Below are 12970 nucleotides of genomic sequence, written 5' to 3'. Positions count from 1 at the left end.
ACCCGAGGCAGAGCAGGAGTACAGCCAGCGCTGCAGCCAGGGAGATGCAGCGCTGTATGTGCCTTGCAAGTGTGGACGGTGAGTAAGTTGCAGCGCTGTAAATCTCAAGAATTGAATTCAAGTCTGTCTGTATATTGATCTTTTAACCAACTCTCTTTTCTTTTCTAATAAATTTTAGCTTAGTTAATAAGAATTGGCTGTAGCGTGGTGAAGGAGAATGTGTCTCCAGCTCTTCTATGTCTGTGGAGCAGACAGAAGGTGCCTCTCAGCCTGTGATGGTTGAGAATAGTGCAGTTGTCTCAGAGTTGGTTCTGAATTCAACTAAAGCCCAGGAAAGGAATAGTCCTAAGCTTGTGTCTGCTGGGGAGAATGGCACTGTGACTAGGTGGCGTCCAATTAGTGTCGTAGCAAAATCCCAGAGACCAGACAATTCTGGTGCTTGTAGTTTGCCAGTTGCTGATGTGTGGTTGGAAAAGGGTGTAGCAGCTCTGTCTGAGCAGGGTGATACCCTGGCCAGGGCACAAGGAGAGCAGAAAGGTGAGTTAATTGTGTTACCTACTGGCAGCGTGGAAACTTGCCACAAGGAGGAAATGATTCCTAAACTTGTGTGTGTTGAGCCTGACAACGTGCAGGTTGCCAGTGACTATGAGGAAAGTTGCAGAGGGAAGGAGAGAACCTCTAAACTTTTATCTAGTGAGTCTATGAGTTTGCCTGAAAGGGGATTGTGTAGGAATCCACCTGATGGGCCAAAGGTCATCCTGGATATAAGTAAGACCCAGAAAGAGCCTGTTGTTGCTCAGGAAAGTGTCCTTTAGAGCAAGCCCTGGGTAAAGAGGGTGTGATGCAGTAGGGACTGTCTGTGTGGGGGATGGGAGAGCAGGGGATGTCTTTAGGTGAGGGACAGGACCTAAGCCTGTAACCTGAGCCAGGTAGGGGGGCAGGGGTGTCAGCACCTTTGCCCAGGAAGCTGGACAAAGGAAGGGGCCGGCTAGAGGGAGTTAGTTCAGTTTCGGTTTTGGGCTGGGTGGTTGGAATTCAGGGAATCCCAAGCTGGGGACTAAGCTTCCTGAACGCCCAGAAGGACTTGACTGAGGGGTCCTGGTTGTGCCTCCAAGCTCTGCTGTAACCTGCATTCCTGTTGTCCAATAAACCTTCTGTTTTACTGGCTGGATGAGAGTCACTGTGAGTCCCAGGAAGAGGGGTGCAGGACCGGACTCCCCCACACTCCATGACAACTGGTGGCAGTGGTGGAATCTATTGCAACCCGTGAATGGCGCTTCCTGCAGTAAGTTACAGGGGAGCAGCAAAACAAAAGGGGATTGACAGGGACCAGGTGGACTGAAGAGACAGAGAACGACGGTTTCAGGAGGTGATTAACCCCTGGGAGTGTATGACCAGAGTGTGTCTGGATGGAGGCCTGAGGCTGGGCACTTTAAGGGAACTGTGTTGTTTGGACTTCTGAGTAACCAGTGAGGTGCTGTAAAAGCTGTTTTGTGCTGGTTGGTAAATCTAAGTATTGAAATATCCACCAGCCTTTGGGGTTTGTCTGCTCCATTTTGTCTGCAGTTCAGCCTAATTGAGTGACCTCAGCTGGCTCTCGTGGGCAGCACCGGCACACCCTCTCCCTGCAGAACTGCTGCACCGATTCCTCGGGGTGACGGGCCGTGGAGCTGCCAAGTTGCCCCCTGCAAAGCAGCTGCGTGCTGCACTGATTCCTCAGAGTGACAGGCCACGGAGCCGCCAGGTCGCCCCATGCAAAGCAGCCATGTGCCGCACCGATTCCTCATGGTGACGGGCCGCAGAGCCACCGGGTCGCCCCATGCAAAGCAGCCGCGTGCCGCACCGATTCCTTGGGGTGGGCCGGGGGCCCAGATCAAGCCCTTTGCTAAGCTAGAGCAGCCCCTGTTCCTTGACGCCTGGGCCTGGGAAGCTTTGCCTGGGGAACCCCCTGCTCTAGGTCGGGATGCGCCCAGTGCCCTGCCCAGCCCCTGGGCATTGCGCCTACCAGGGAGCATGCTGGGAACCTGGCCTGGCAGCCCTTTCATCTGCCCTGCAAGGCGGGGGGAGGGGATGTGATGCAGTAGGGACTGTCTGTGTGGGGGATGGGAGAACAGGGGGTGACTTTAGGTGAGGGACAGGACCTAAGCCTGTAACCTGAGCCAGGTAGGGGGGAGGGGCTCAGCACCTTTGCCCAGGAAGCTGGACAAAGGAATAGGCTGGCTGGAGGAAGGGAAGTTCAGTTTCTGTTTTGGGCTGGGTGGTTGGAATTCAGGGAATCCTAAGCTGGGATCCAAAGACCCCGAACCCCCAGAAGGACTCGATTGAGGGGTCCTGGCTGTGCCTCCAAGCTCTGCTGTAACCTGCATTCCTGTTGTCCCAATAAATCTTCTGTTTTACTGGCTGGCTGAGAGTCACTGTGAGTCCCAGGAAGAGGGGTGCAGGACCGGACTCCCCTACACTCTGTGACAGGAGATTCATCACCTCCAAGGCCAGAAGGGGCCCCTGCAGTGGTGGAGTCTGACCCCTGCAGAGTACAGGCCCTGGGACATCCTGAATTAACCCGTCTGAACTAGAGACGTGTGTTTACAGACACCTCCAGCCTTGCCTGAGATGATGATTCCCACGCCTCAGGGGGCAGCCGGGCCCTGAAGGCCCAGCATCCTGGGCACTCACCAAGAGGACAGATGCCCTGGAGGGGAGGGGGGGGGGGCTGATCTTCCTAGGGTCGCCCAAGAGAGTCCCGTCAATGGGAAGCAGCTGCTGCTCCGGCGTGTGGGGGGAAGAGAAATGCTCCCTTCGCTGTTCAGGGCAGGCTAAGGGGTGTCAGGGCATCGCAGAGTCTCTGCACTGCGCCCTGGGCATTGGCAATGTCCCGCTGCCAGCAGGGAGCCGGGTATATGTAACACAACCAGCCAGTGGTAGCTGAGCACCCGGGCCAGAGCTCAGACCCCTGGCTGCACATGTCCAGGCCAGAGCCACTGACCGGAGGAGACTCCCCCCCTCTTGTAATCAGGGGACTGGAGCTGGGGTACCTTCGAAGGGCCGGAGTGGGGTCTGGCCTTGCCTGGGGGCTCTGGGATGTCTATTGTAAGCGAAGCCTTTAACTGAGGCTTCCTTTCTCCCACATGTTAATGTGTCACCAGAGTTATAGGTGCTCCCCCCAGCCCAGAGCCTTCAGCTGCTTTTTCTCTGCTCGTTGGCTCAGCTTCCACCCTGGGCTCTTTGGTGTCACCTTTCCACTAGCCCTCCAGTCAGCACAGCCTCTGCCAGCCCAGACAGGGCCCATCTCCACCCACCACAGAGACACAGGAAGGCCCAAGCCCTGGAGGTTTTATAGCCCAGGCCTTGCTAAGGGGAAAAGGGGACCTGCAGGCTGCCCATGGGGTCGCCCCACAGGAGAGCAGCTGTACATGCCAGGGCGGGAGGACCTGCCAAGAGCTGTGTGGGCATGGAGAGGAGACACGGGAGGAACAGCAGATACTGGGCGAGAAGCAGGAGACAGGGTTGGTGCTGGCGGAGAAGAGCTGCTGGGCAGGTGGGCTAACAGCAGCATCACACGGCACCCAGAACACGGGCTCCAGCCCCCTCCTCCACTCACTCTGCAGCCATGAATCACCTGAGCTCTGGCCCTGCTTGGCAAGTTGGAGGCTGCTGCCTGCCGTCCGTCTGAGCGGGTGTGGCCCTGGCTGTGCCCCTAACGCCAGACAGCCCTTTCTGCTGGCCTGTCAGCTGTCTGGGCTGAAGGTCTGGCCAGGCACATGAGCTCACACAGCTCTGAAAGGACAGGGACTCCCAGGCCATATCCTGGCCCCCGAGTCAGTCCCCAGGGAGAATTAAGAATAAAAGCAAATACAGAATGTAACCAGAATCTCAGGGCTGCGGGAACAGCCTGACCAGCTGGGCCCGGGGGAGTGTCTGCTCTGACAGGGAGGATGCAGGGCCCAGCCTGCTCTCCAGACTAGCCCCACATGAATTCCTAGAGCAGAAGCTTTCAGAAAAACCTCCCGTCTTGCTTTAAGAATTATCAGTGATGGAGAATCTCTGACGACCAGGGCCGGCGCTTGCATTTAGGAGGCTTAGGCAATTGCCTAGGGTGCCAGCATTATTAGGGAGCGGCATTTTGCCGGAGGGGGCGGCAGGCGGCTCCGGTGGAGCTGCTGCAGTGGTGCCTGCGGAGGGTCCGCTGGTCTGCGGCTCCGATGGAGCTGCCGCAGTCGTGCCTGCGGACAGTCGGCTGGTCACGCGGCTGCGGTGGACCTCCCGCAGGCACGACTGCGGCAGCTCCACCGGAGCCGTGGGAGCAGACGACCGTCCGCAGGCAGGACTGCGGAGCCGGGGGACCAGCGCGTGGGGCGGCGAAATGGCCGTGTGCCTAGGGCGCTCAAACCCCTAGCGCCGGTCCTGCCGACGACCCTTGGTAAATTGCTCCAATCTCACCGTTAAATGTTTACACACTACTTCCAGTCTGAATGTATCTAGCTTCGTTTTCCAGCCATTGCATCGTGTTAGACCTTCGACTGCTAGACTGAAGAGCCCGTGATCAAATATTGGTTGGCCACGGAGACATTTATAGACTGTGATCAAGTCACCCCTTAACCTTTCCTTTGCTCAGCTGAACAGATTGAGCTCCCTGAATCTAACACTGTAAGGCAGGTTTTCTAATCCTTTAATCCTTCTTGTGGCTCTTCTCTGACCCCTCTCAAATTATCAACATCCTTCTTGACCTGCGAACACCGGAACTGGGCACAGGATCCCAGCAGCAGTCGCACCACTGCCAAACACAGAGGTAAAATAGCCTCTCTGCTCCTACTTGAGACTCTCCTTTTCATGCATCCCAGGATTGCGTGAGCTCTTTTGACCACAGCGTCACATTGGGAGCTCCTGTTCAGCTGATTTTCCACCACAGCCCCCAGACCTTTCTGAGAGTTGCTGCTTCCCAGAATAGACTCCCTAGTCTGTACGTCTGGCCTGCGTTCTTTGTTCCTAGATACATCTACAGTTTGTTTGCTTGCACTCAGCTTACCAAATGAAGCAGGTCACTCTGTATTAGTGACCAGTCCTCCTCATTAGTTCCCACTTCCCCAGTTTTTGTGCCATCTGCAAACTCTATCCGTGATGATTTTATGTTTCCTTCCAGGTCACTGATGAAAATGTTAAATAGTGTAGGGCCGAGAATCGTTTCTGTGGGACTCCACTGGGAACAGACCTGCTTAATGACTGTTCCCCATTTACAGGTACGTTTTGAGATCTGGCAGGGGAGGTTATAGCTTTTATTGGACCAACTTCTGTTGGTGAGAGAGCAGGGCCGGTGCAACCATTTAGGCAAACTAGGTGGACGCCTTGGGCGCCTAGTGGTTGGGGTGCCTAAAAGTCCACTCAGGCGAGGAGGTGGAGTGGAGGTGAGCTGGGGCGGGCTCCCCAGGCGAGGTTAGCTGCTGCGGAGGGGGCAGGGTTATCTGCCGCGGGGGAGGTCTCCCCAGGTGGGGTTAGCTTCCATGGGGCAGATCACCTCCACTCTGTCCGCTCTGCTGAGCAAACACGGCCCGCCGCTCCTAAGTTTCTCCTTCCAATCTGTGCCCGCCTAAAAGTCCACTCAGGCGAGGAGGTGGAGTGGAGGTGAGCTGGGGCTGTGGGGGGGGGGGCTGCCTGCAGTAACAGGGAGGAGGGCACACAGGGGAACCGCTCCCCACCCCAGATCACCTCCACTCTGCCTCCTCTGCTGAGCACACGGCCCCCGCTCTAAGTCTCCTCCAATCTGTGCCGCGAGCTTGGGAGGGGAGGAGAATTAGAGCGAGGTCGGCGTGCTCAGTGGCGAAGAGCTGGGGCAGGCTGCCCAGGCAGGTTTAGCTGCTGCAGGGGGGTCTCCCCGGGCGGCGTTAGCTGCCGTGGAGGGGGTGGGGTTAGCTGCCGTGGGGGGGAGTCTCCCCAGGTGGGGTTAGCTGCCGTGGGGAGGCTCCCTGGGGGGGGTTAGCTGCCACGGGGGGTGGTGTGTCTCCTCAGGTGGGTTTAGCTACCATAGAGTGGGGGGCTCCCCGGGCAAGGTTAGTTGCTGCAGGGGGTGGGGGGGTGTCTCCATGGGTGGAGTTAGCTGCCGCAGGGGAGGGGTCTCCCCAGCCAGGGTTAGCTGCCATGAGGGAGGAGTCTCCCCAGGAGGGGTTAGCTGCCGCGGGGGGTGGGGGTCTGCAGGCAGAGTTAGCTGCTGCGGGGGAGGGGTCTCCATGGGCAGGGTTAGCTGCCACGGGGGGTTCTCCCCGGGTGGGGTTAGCTGCTGCTGCGGGGGTCTCCCCAGGCATGGATAGCTGCCGCGGTGGGGGGGTTCTGTGGGTGAGGCTAGCTGCTGCGGGGGAGGGGTCTCCATGGGCAGGGTTAGCTGCCACGGGAGGGCGGGGGCTCCCCGGGAGGGGTTAGCTGCCATAGGGGAGAGTCTCTCCAGGCAGGGTTAGCTGCCACAGGGGAGGGGTCTCCATGGGCGTGGTTAGCTGCCGCGGGGGGGCTCCCCGGGCAGGGTTAGCTGCAGAGGGGGGGTAGCTGCTGCGGAAGGGGGCTCCCCGGGCGGGGGCGGGCGGGCTCCCCGGGTGGCAGGCTCAGTTAGCTGCCATGGGGGGTGAGGTTAGTGGGTGGGGCACAAGGTGGAAGTTTCGCCTAGGGCACAAAACTTCCTTGCACCGGCCCTGCTGCTAAGAACCAGCCATGTGGTGCAATGGCTTTTCTCACCTCAGTGGTGAGGNGCCACGGGGGGCGGGGTTAGTGGAGGGGGCACAGGGTATAAGTTTCGCCTAGGGCGCGAAACTTCCTTGCAGCGGCCCTGTGAGAGAGCCCAGCTTTCACGCTTCCCCAGGGCTTTTCTGCAGCTTTTTGAGTTAGGAAACAGTCACCTGTATCACTTAGAAATTCCAAGATCGGCAGCATGAAACTTCCAGAATAAGTCAGTCAAATCAAAGTCCCTCCTGGTTGTTTCCCTAGACACTGTAGATGGGTGGGTAAGGAGCTGGTGTCTGCTGCAGACCCCCCAAATCACCCCAGAGACCAGGAGGAGCAAGCAGGATTCCATCCTGTGCTTTATCTGATAGCACGCTGATCCATACGCATTCAGCATCATTTTCTTCCAAGTTATCAGTGAGTCGGAAGTGGTGGTGCCATTTCTGGCGGTGAGTGTGTCATTCCCTGTCTCTCTTGTCTGTTAGATCCTTCCTAACTCGGTTACAACCATTGATTTTAGCATTCTGATCGGGCCACTCATCCCCCGGGGTTCTGTGACACCAGCTAGACCGAATTTGTGCTCATCAGTGAGCAGGTCCATTTCCCCGGATAGTTACCCAGCCCAGGTGCTGCAGTGCTGGAGTGGGTGGGTTTGTGCCACGGCAGCCTGGGCTGTCACCCACCCCAGTGATTGTGTGGAACCAGCCGGGGAAGTCAGGCAGCACAGGCTGGCTGCTATTCTCAGCACAAAATTCCCCTTCCAGCAGCACATGGGTTACCCAGATGCTGCGGCTGCTGCTGCCCTCTTTCCAGTAAACTGCTCGCTGAATTCCAGCTCCTTACGAAGGGGGTGGGGGTCTGGACAAGTTCCCCAGCCCGCTCCCTGGGCCATGCTGCACTTGCTGAGCCAGCCTGGGTTTTCCCTGGCACTACCCAGGATGCAGCTGCGAGATGTTGCAATTCTGGGGTTGCTCCAGCATTTTTGTAACAAGGAGCACAGCCCTGTGCCGAAAGGACAGGGGGCGTGGGTGGGGGCTGTGGGCCCAGCAGGTCCCCACCTGTGGCCTGCGTTTGGAAGTGGAGGCTCAGTGGCTGGCTGGGGTCTGTTTGCAAGGGGACTCGCTGGACGTATTCCTGGAGGTTTCCTCCTGTGACAGACTCTTGAATGACTGGAGAGCCCAGGACAATCCTGCAGGGTTGGATGGCACCCAGCGCCATTGCAATGGATCCTGAGATGGGATCAGAGCCCCCACCCACCCAACCTTTGGGGAGTCAGAAAAAAGTGGGGCCCCATTCCCAGCCAGACACACCCAGGCCCCACCCCAGGGAAGTTCTGTCAATCACAGCTCCGGCGTCTAATCCCATTGCTCCTGGTCTCCCCCTACTCGTCCCAGTCCCGACGGGCCCTTGTCACTGTACGCTGAGCCCCACTCCCACACCCCGAGGCCATAGGGCAGGGGCGGGGTGGGGGGAGACTCCGGCCCGGAGGAGATTCAGTTACTTGCCCAGGGCCATATAAGTGGATCTGAACCAGAGCTGGACATTCAACCCAGTCCAAGACTAGAACTCTAGCCAGGCCAGGCCAGGCCATCCTTTCCAACCCTCCTGCCTCCCTGTTCCCAGCATGCATCTGGGTTCATGTGGGGGGGGGGCATGGGGTGCTAAGAAGGGGGAGGCCTTGTTGGGGGATGGGCCTAGCCCCTCCAGGGACACTGCTGGATGAGGGGTCCTCACGCTGAAGGGTTAAAACAGGGATTGCAGAATAGCTGGTGGCCTCCTGCTATCTGCAGTGCATGGAGCAGCCTGCGTCTCCGCCGGCCCTTCCCAGGAGCTGGGCTCTGGGCTCCAGGCTCCAGTCCCAGGCGCTTGGGCTGGGCTCAGGAATGGGCTGCTCTGTGCAAGCAGCCCTCGCTGAACAGGGTTCCTCAGTGCAGGCATCAGCTGAGTGACAGGGCTTGCAGGAAGGGGGCAGAGCAGGACGTGCTCAACGAGCACTGGACGTCCTGGCTTGGGAAAAATCCGTTCCAAATGGAGCTGTCGCAACTGGCTGGTTCCTGCTTGGGTGGTAGAGCGGGGGCAGGGTGGAGCTGGGAGCCAGGATTCCTGGGTTCTGCTCCCAGCTCTGGAAGGGGAGTGGGGTCAAGTGGGAGCCAGGACTCCTGGGTTCAGTTTCTGATTCTGGGAGGGGAGTAGTTACAGCAGAGGGGCTGGGAGCCCGGACACCTGGGTTCTCATTCTAGCTTTTGAAGGGGAGTGTAGTCTACAGGTTTTAGTGCAGCAGAGGCCGGGGGCTGGGTCTCCTGGGTTGTCGGCTGGTTCTGGAAGCAAGATTTGAGCATGTGTTTGTTCAATGGGGTGCAAGCATCCCTCTGTTCCCCACATCCCTCACGCCTGCATAGCTGGGAGCTCATTCAAGGTCAAGGGGGAGGGGCTGCCATGAGGAGCAAAGGGAGGGGACATGCCCCAGAGCCACTGCTCCCTCCCTCCTGCCCTCCGGGGCTGCCCCTATGCTCCCAACAGCAGCAGCAGAGTCTGAAGTTGGGACTGATGCTCATGGGGTCGGGTCTGTGCTGGCCGGGAGCAGGAGCTGGATTTTCAAAGCTCCTTTGTGAAGCTGGAACTGCCCTGAGATGCTGCCTGCACTAGACCAACCCCCAGCTGCGTGGTGCTGCTGACACTGACACAGAGCGGAGATCTCTGTGGGGCCCCCACTCTCTGCTGCGGGGAGTTTGACTAGGGCAGACAGGCCACTTTCGCCCCCTTGCTGTAGCCAAGGCGTCGCTGGGTTGGGGAGGAGGAGCTGCATTCGGAAAGCTCCCAAGCTCTGTGATACCTGGCCAGGTGTTGTTAAAACCTCGGGGTGAATGTGGCCAGGTGGGCGATCTGCCCAGTGAGCTCGGGTCTGGTTACGGTTCCCAGGGCTGGTGGGCTTCAGGCTAGGGGCCTTCCCTACAGGCCCTGCGACACTGCAAACCTTTTAACAAAGGTTCAGCCTGAGGCTTTCTGTGGGGTTTGGAAGCCTTGTTCAGTCGCTGGGCACGCATGCTTGAAGGGGTTGGGAGGTACTGATGTGGGGTAACCAGGGCAGGAACTCTTCCAAGCCCTGCCAGTTCTGTAGTTCAGCGGCTTATTTAACCCTCCTGACATTTCCCGCCCCTACAGATGTGTCAGGGTCTTCTCTGGTCACTGGCAACAGATGTTATAATTCTGAGTCCTGCCCTGAGTGCAGGAGACTGGACAAGACCTCTCGTGGGCCCTTCTGGTTCTATGCTTCTGTGTGAATTGGAGGTGAAAGCAGCACTAATTGAAAAGGGAATTGGGGTGGGGCACTGGAATGGGAATACGACCAAGAGGAACTCCCACCTGGCCAGACCTGCACGGGGCCGTGGGCTGGACGCAGCAGGAAAGGCAGGAGTGGCACAATAAGTTTCTGGGTTGAGGAATTCTCTCTCTCTCTCTCTCATGGTTTGCACAGTGACTTTGCAGCAGGTGCAAACAAAGCCTGCAGGCAGAACACAGCCCTGCCGGCAGGGCCCTGCTTTGTGGGTGAAAGTTGAAGGGAGCTGCTTGGCTCCGAGGAAGAACGTCCACTGGGCAAGCGGCAGCCAGCGGCAGCCGGCAGGCGTGACTCAGGGCTGAGTGATCAGGATGTTTTTCCCGCTCGCTCCAGTTACGTGGCTGCTGATTCAGTGTTCACCGTGTCGTCCCGGCCCTTTGCTCTTGGCAAGGGCTCCCACTCCCCCAAATGCCCCTTCCTGCTCTGCCCTGCCCTGCCCAGGCCCTCCAGTGGGCAGGAGGTAAGAACCAGGCAGCTCTCGAATGGGGCCCTGGAGACTGATGCTACATGCAAAGGCAAGGTCTGCTGCACGCTTCCTGGAGGGCTGGCTCTCTTAGTCCCATGGCAGGCGCCCGCCCCGCTAAACCTGCCTTCCATGCTGTGCCTTGAGCACTCACAGGATCAGTCTTATTATTGTACATGTGGCATCCGTGGGACATGACACCACTGGGTGACCAGTGCAACGTCGTGCCAGGACCAGGCTAGTCCAGTACCAGCTCCCCACATGGGACTGTGCCACAAACCTGTCACCCTGCTTCACGGTTCCCTGGAGCAGGAATGGGCTGGGGTCAGGCCCTGGGAGGCGGGCCAGGGCTGGTGCCCTAGATGGGGGAGCAGAGGGGCAGACTGCTCTCTGGGGTATTGGACCTTGAGTGCCGGGCTGGAAGTAGGTAAAAGGTGAGTACTGGATGCAGGAGGGTCACACATATGGCCAGGCAGGGCCTCCTTCCCCTTCCCAGGCCTGCAGCTATGGGGACAGTCGGGGGGAGTGGGAGGGCAGGGAGCACTCAGGGGGCTTATCCGGGGGTGTGGTACACATGCTGTTGTGAAAGGAAGTCATGGTGACTGGGGAGGGGCAGTGGTGGCATCCAGCTACCCATGTGCTCGCGGTCTTAGGGGGCCCCAAGGCAGCAAGAGGTGCCTCTGAAAGCCAGACCCGGCCCACCAGGGCCTTCCATTTGGCCCACCTGGCATCAGCTGCTCCATCCTGCTCCCCACTGCGCAACTCCAGCTGCACCCTGGACTCCGGCACCTGCGCTCCCCTGCCCAGTCTCGCTGCAGCACCGCATGCTGAGCCCCATCGCCCCACTAGCTTGGGGATCTGCAGCCAGGAAGGGGCCACAAGGGAACACAAGGGCTGGAGCCCGAGGGCAGCTGGAGCTGAGAAGTGAGGCCACCTTTACATCGGAACCCCCTGCGGGGGTAGGGTGACCAGATGTCCCAATTTTATAGGGACAGTCCCGATTTTGGGGTGCTTTGTCGTATATAGGTGCTTATTACCCCCCTTCCCTGTCCTGATTTTTCACACTTGCTGTCTGGTCACTCTATGCGGGGGCGGGGGGGAGAGGTGCAGGAAGGAAGAGCTGACAACTGCCGGGCCAAACAACAGGCCCTTGCTGCATCTTTGGCCCCTTTCCCTCCCTTGCGGAGCATCCGCCTATCCAGCTGGTCCTTGTAGGGGAGCAGGGGAGTGCTCAGAGGCCGGGATGCTGCAGTCCAGGACTGGGCAGGGGAGCACAGGGGCTAGAGCTGCTCAGAGTCTGGGGCAGAGCACAGACAGGGATGGGATGGGCTCTGCTGGTCACCCCCTGCTCCCCTGGGCCTCTCCCAACTCCCCCACGGGCTCCATCTTCCTCCCAGTCCCAGGGTGGGGCCCCAGAACTGAGCTTTGCAGGGTCTTCCCACAGGGCAAACACGGCCACCGCCACTGGGGAGGGGGCACCCAAAGTACCTTCCTGCTCCCCCTCAGCCCCATGCCCTCTTCCCCACCTCTACAACCTGCTCCTTGGCCACCCTTCCACCTCGTCCACACTGACGTCTGACCCCTGCTCACTCCTGCACGGAGACAGTTCGGAACCCAGCCCCTGAAGCCCTGCTCAGGGGACCCCTGTGTGCAGCCCAAGAGGGAGGGGCTCTGCTGCCCCCTGCGGCCAGTCTCCCCAGCTCCCCCTGCTAATGGAGAGACCCCAAACCTCCTCCCACACACACGCCCGGCTCAGTAGGCAAAAGGTCACAGCAGAGGGAGGTCACAGGAAGGCCGGGGCCAGGGCTTCTTTGAGATGTGACCTGATGATGCAAACGGTGCACAGGAATGTACCATGCAGTCATCTGGCATTCAGCAGGCGTGCAACACAAGGGTCACGTACACACTTACCGGGGCACAGTGGGTAAGTGTGTGTGTGTGTCTCTGTAATGTGTCTGGCCTGTGCGCTCTGCCTGACTCGGCGGGGTCCCATCCTCTCCCCAGTCCCAAGGAGATGAGCTGGGGCATCCTGACCCCCTCAGTGCACACACATGGCATGTGGCAACGTACCTCTCATTCTGCAGCGAAGGGGAGTTTATCTGCCTGTCCCGATTGCGTCTGGACTCCTTTTATTTAAAGAGCCCCCTCACAAATCACTGGTGAAAACAAAGGAATGGGGGGCAGGATGCCTGGGTTCTATCCTAGACCCGCACCACGGCCATGTCACCTTTCTGCCCCTCATTTCCCCCTCTGTGAAATGTATCTGCTAATGGTGCCCCGTCCCCAGGAGTTCGCTGTGAGCTGGTACCAATGCTTCGAGGTGCTTGGAGATCTCTGGGTGGAAGGTGCTGTCTGCTCACAGAGCACCTGATTTTGTCACCCTGTGCACAGCTGGGATCTCTTCCTGTCTCGGGTCAGGCTAGGCTGTAGCTGAAGTGGATGGGTGCTCACTGAGGGGTTTGTAGCTGACT

General features: G+C 58.8%; 1 long non-coding RNA gene across 1 annotated transcript; it reads right to left on the bottom strand.

Moving 5' to 3' along the window:
• Positions 1-1020: 1020 nt before the first annotated feature.
• LOC142047729 (uncharacterized) lies at positions 1021-2413 on the bottom strand. Its single transcript, XR_012656988.1, has 2 exons — positions 2306-2413; positions 1021-1057 (listed from the first exon to the last, which is right to left on the bottom strand). It is a non-coding gene; the product is annotated as an uncharacterized LOC142047729 (long non-coding RNA).
• Positions 2414-12970: the final 10557 nt, after the last annotated feature.

Source organism: Chelonoidis abingdonii, chromosome 1, assembly GCF_003597395.2.
Source record: "Chelonoidis abingdonii isolate Lonesome George chromosome 1, CheloAbing_2.0, whole genome shotgun sequence".
NCBI lineage: Eukaryota > Metazoa > Chordata > Testudines > Testudinidae > Chelonoidis > Chelonoidis abingdonii.
Note: the sequence above shows the minus strand (reverse complement) of the source record. Positions and strands in the feature narration are given on the sequence as shown.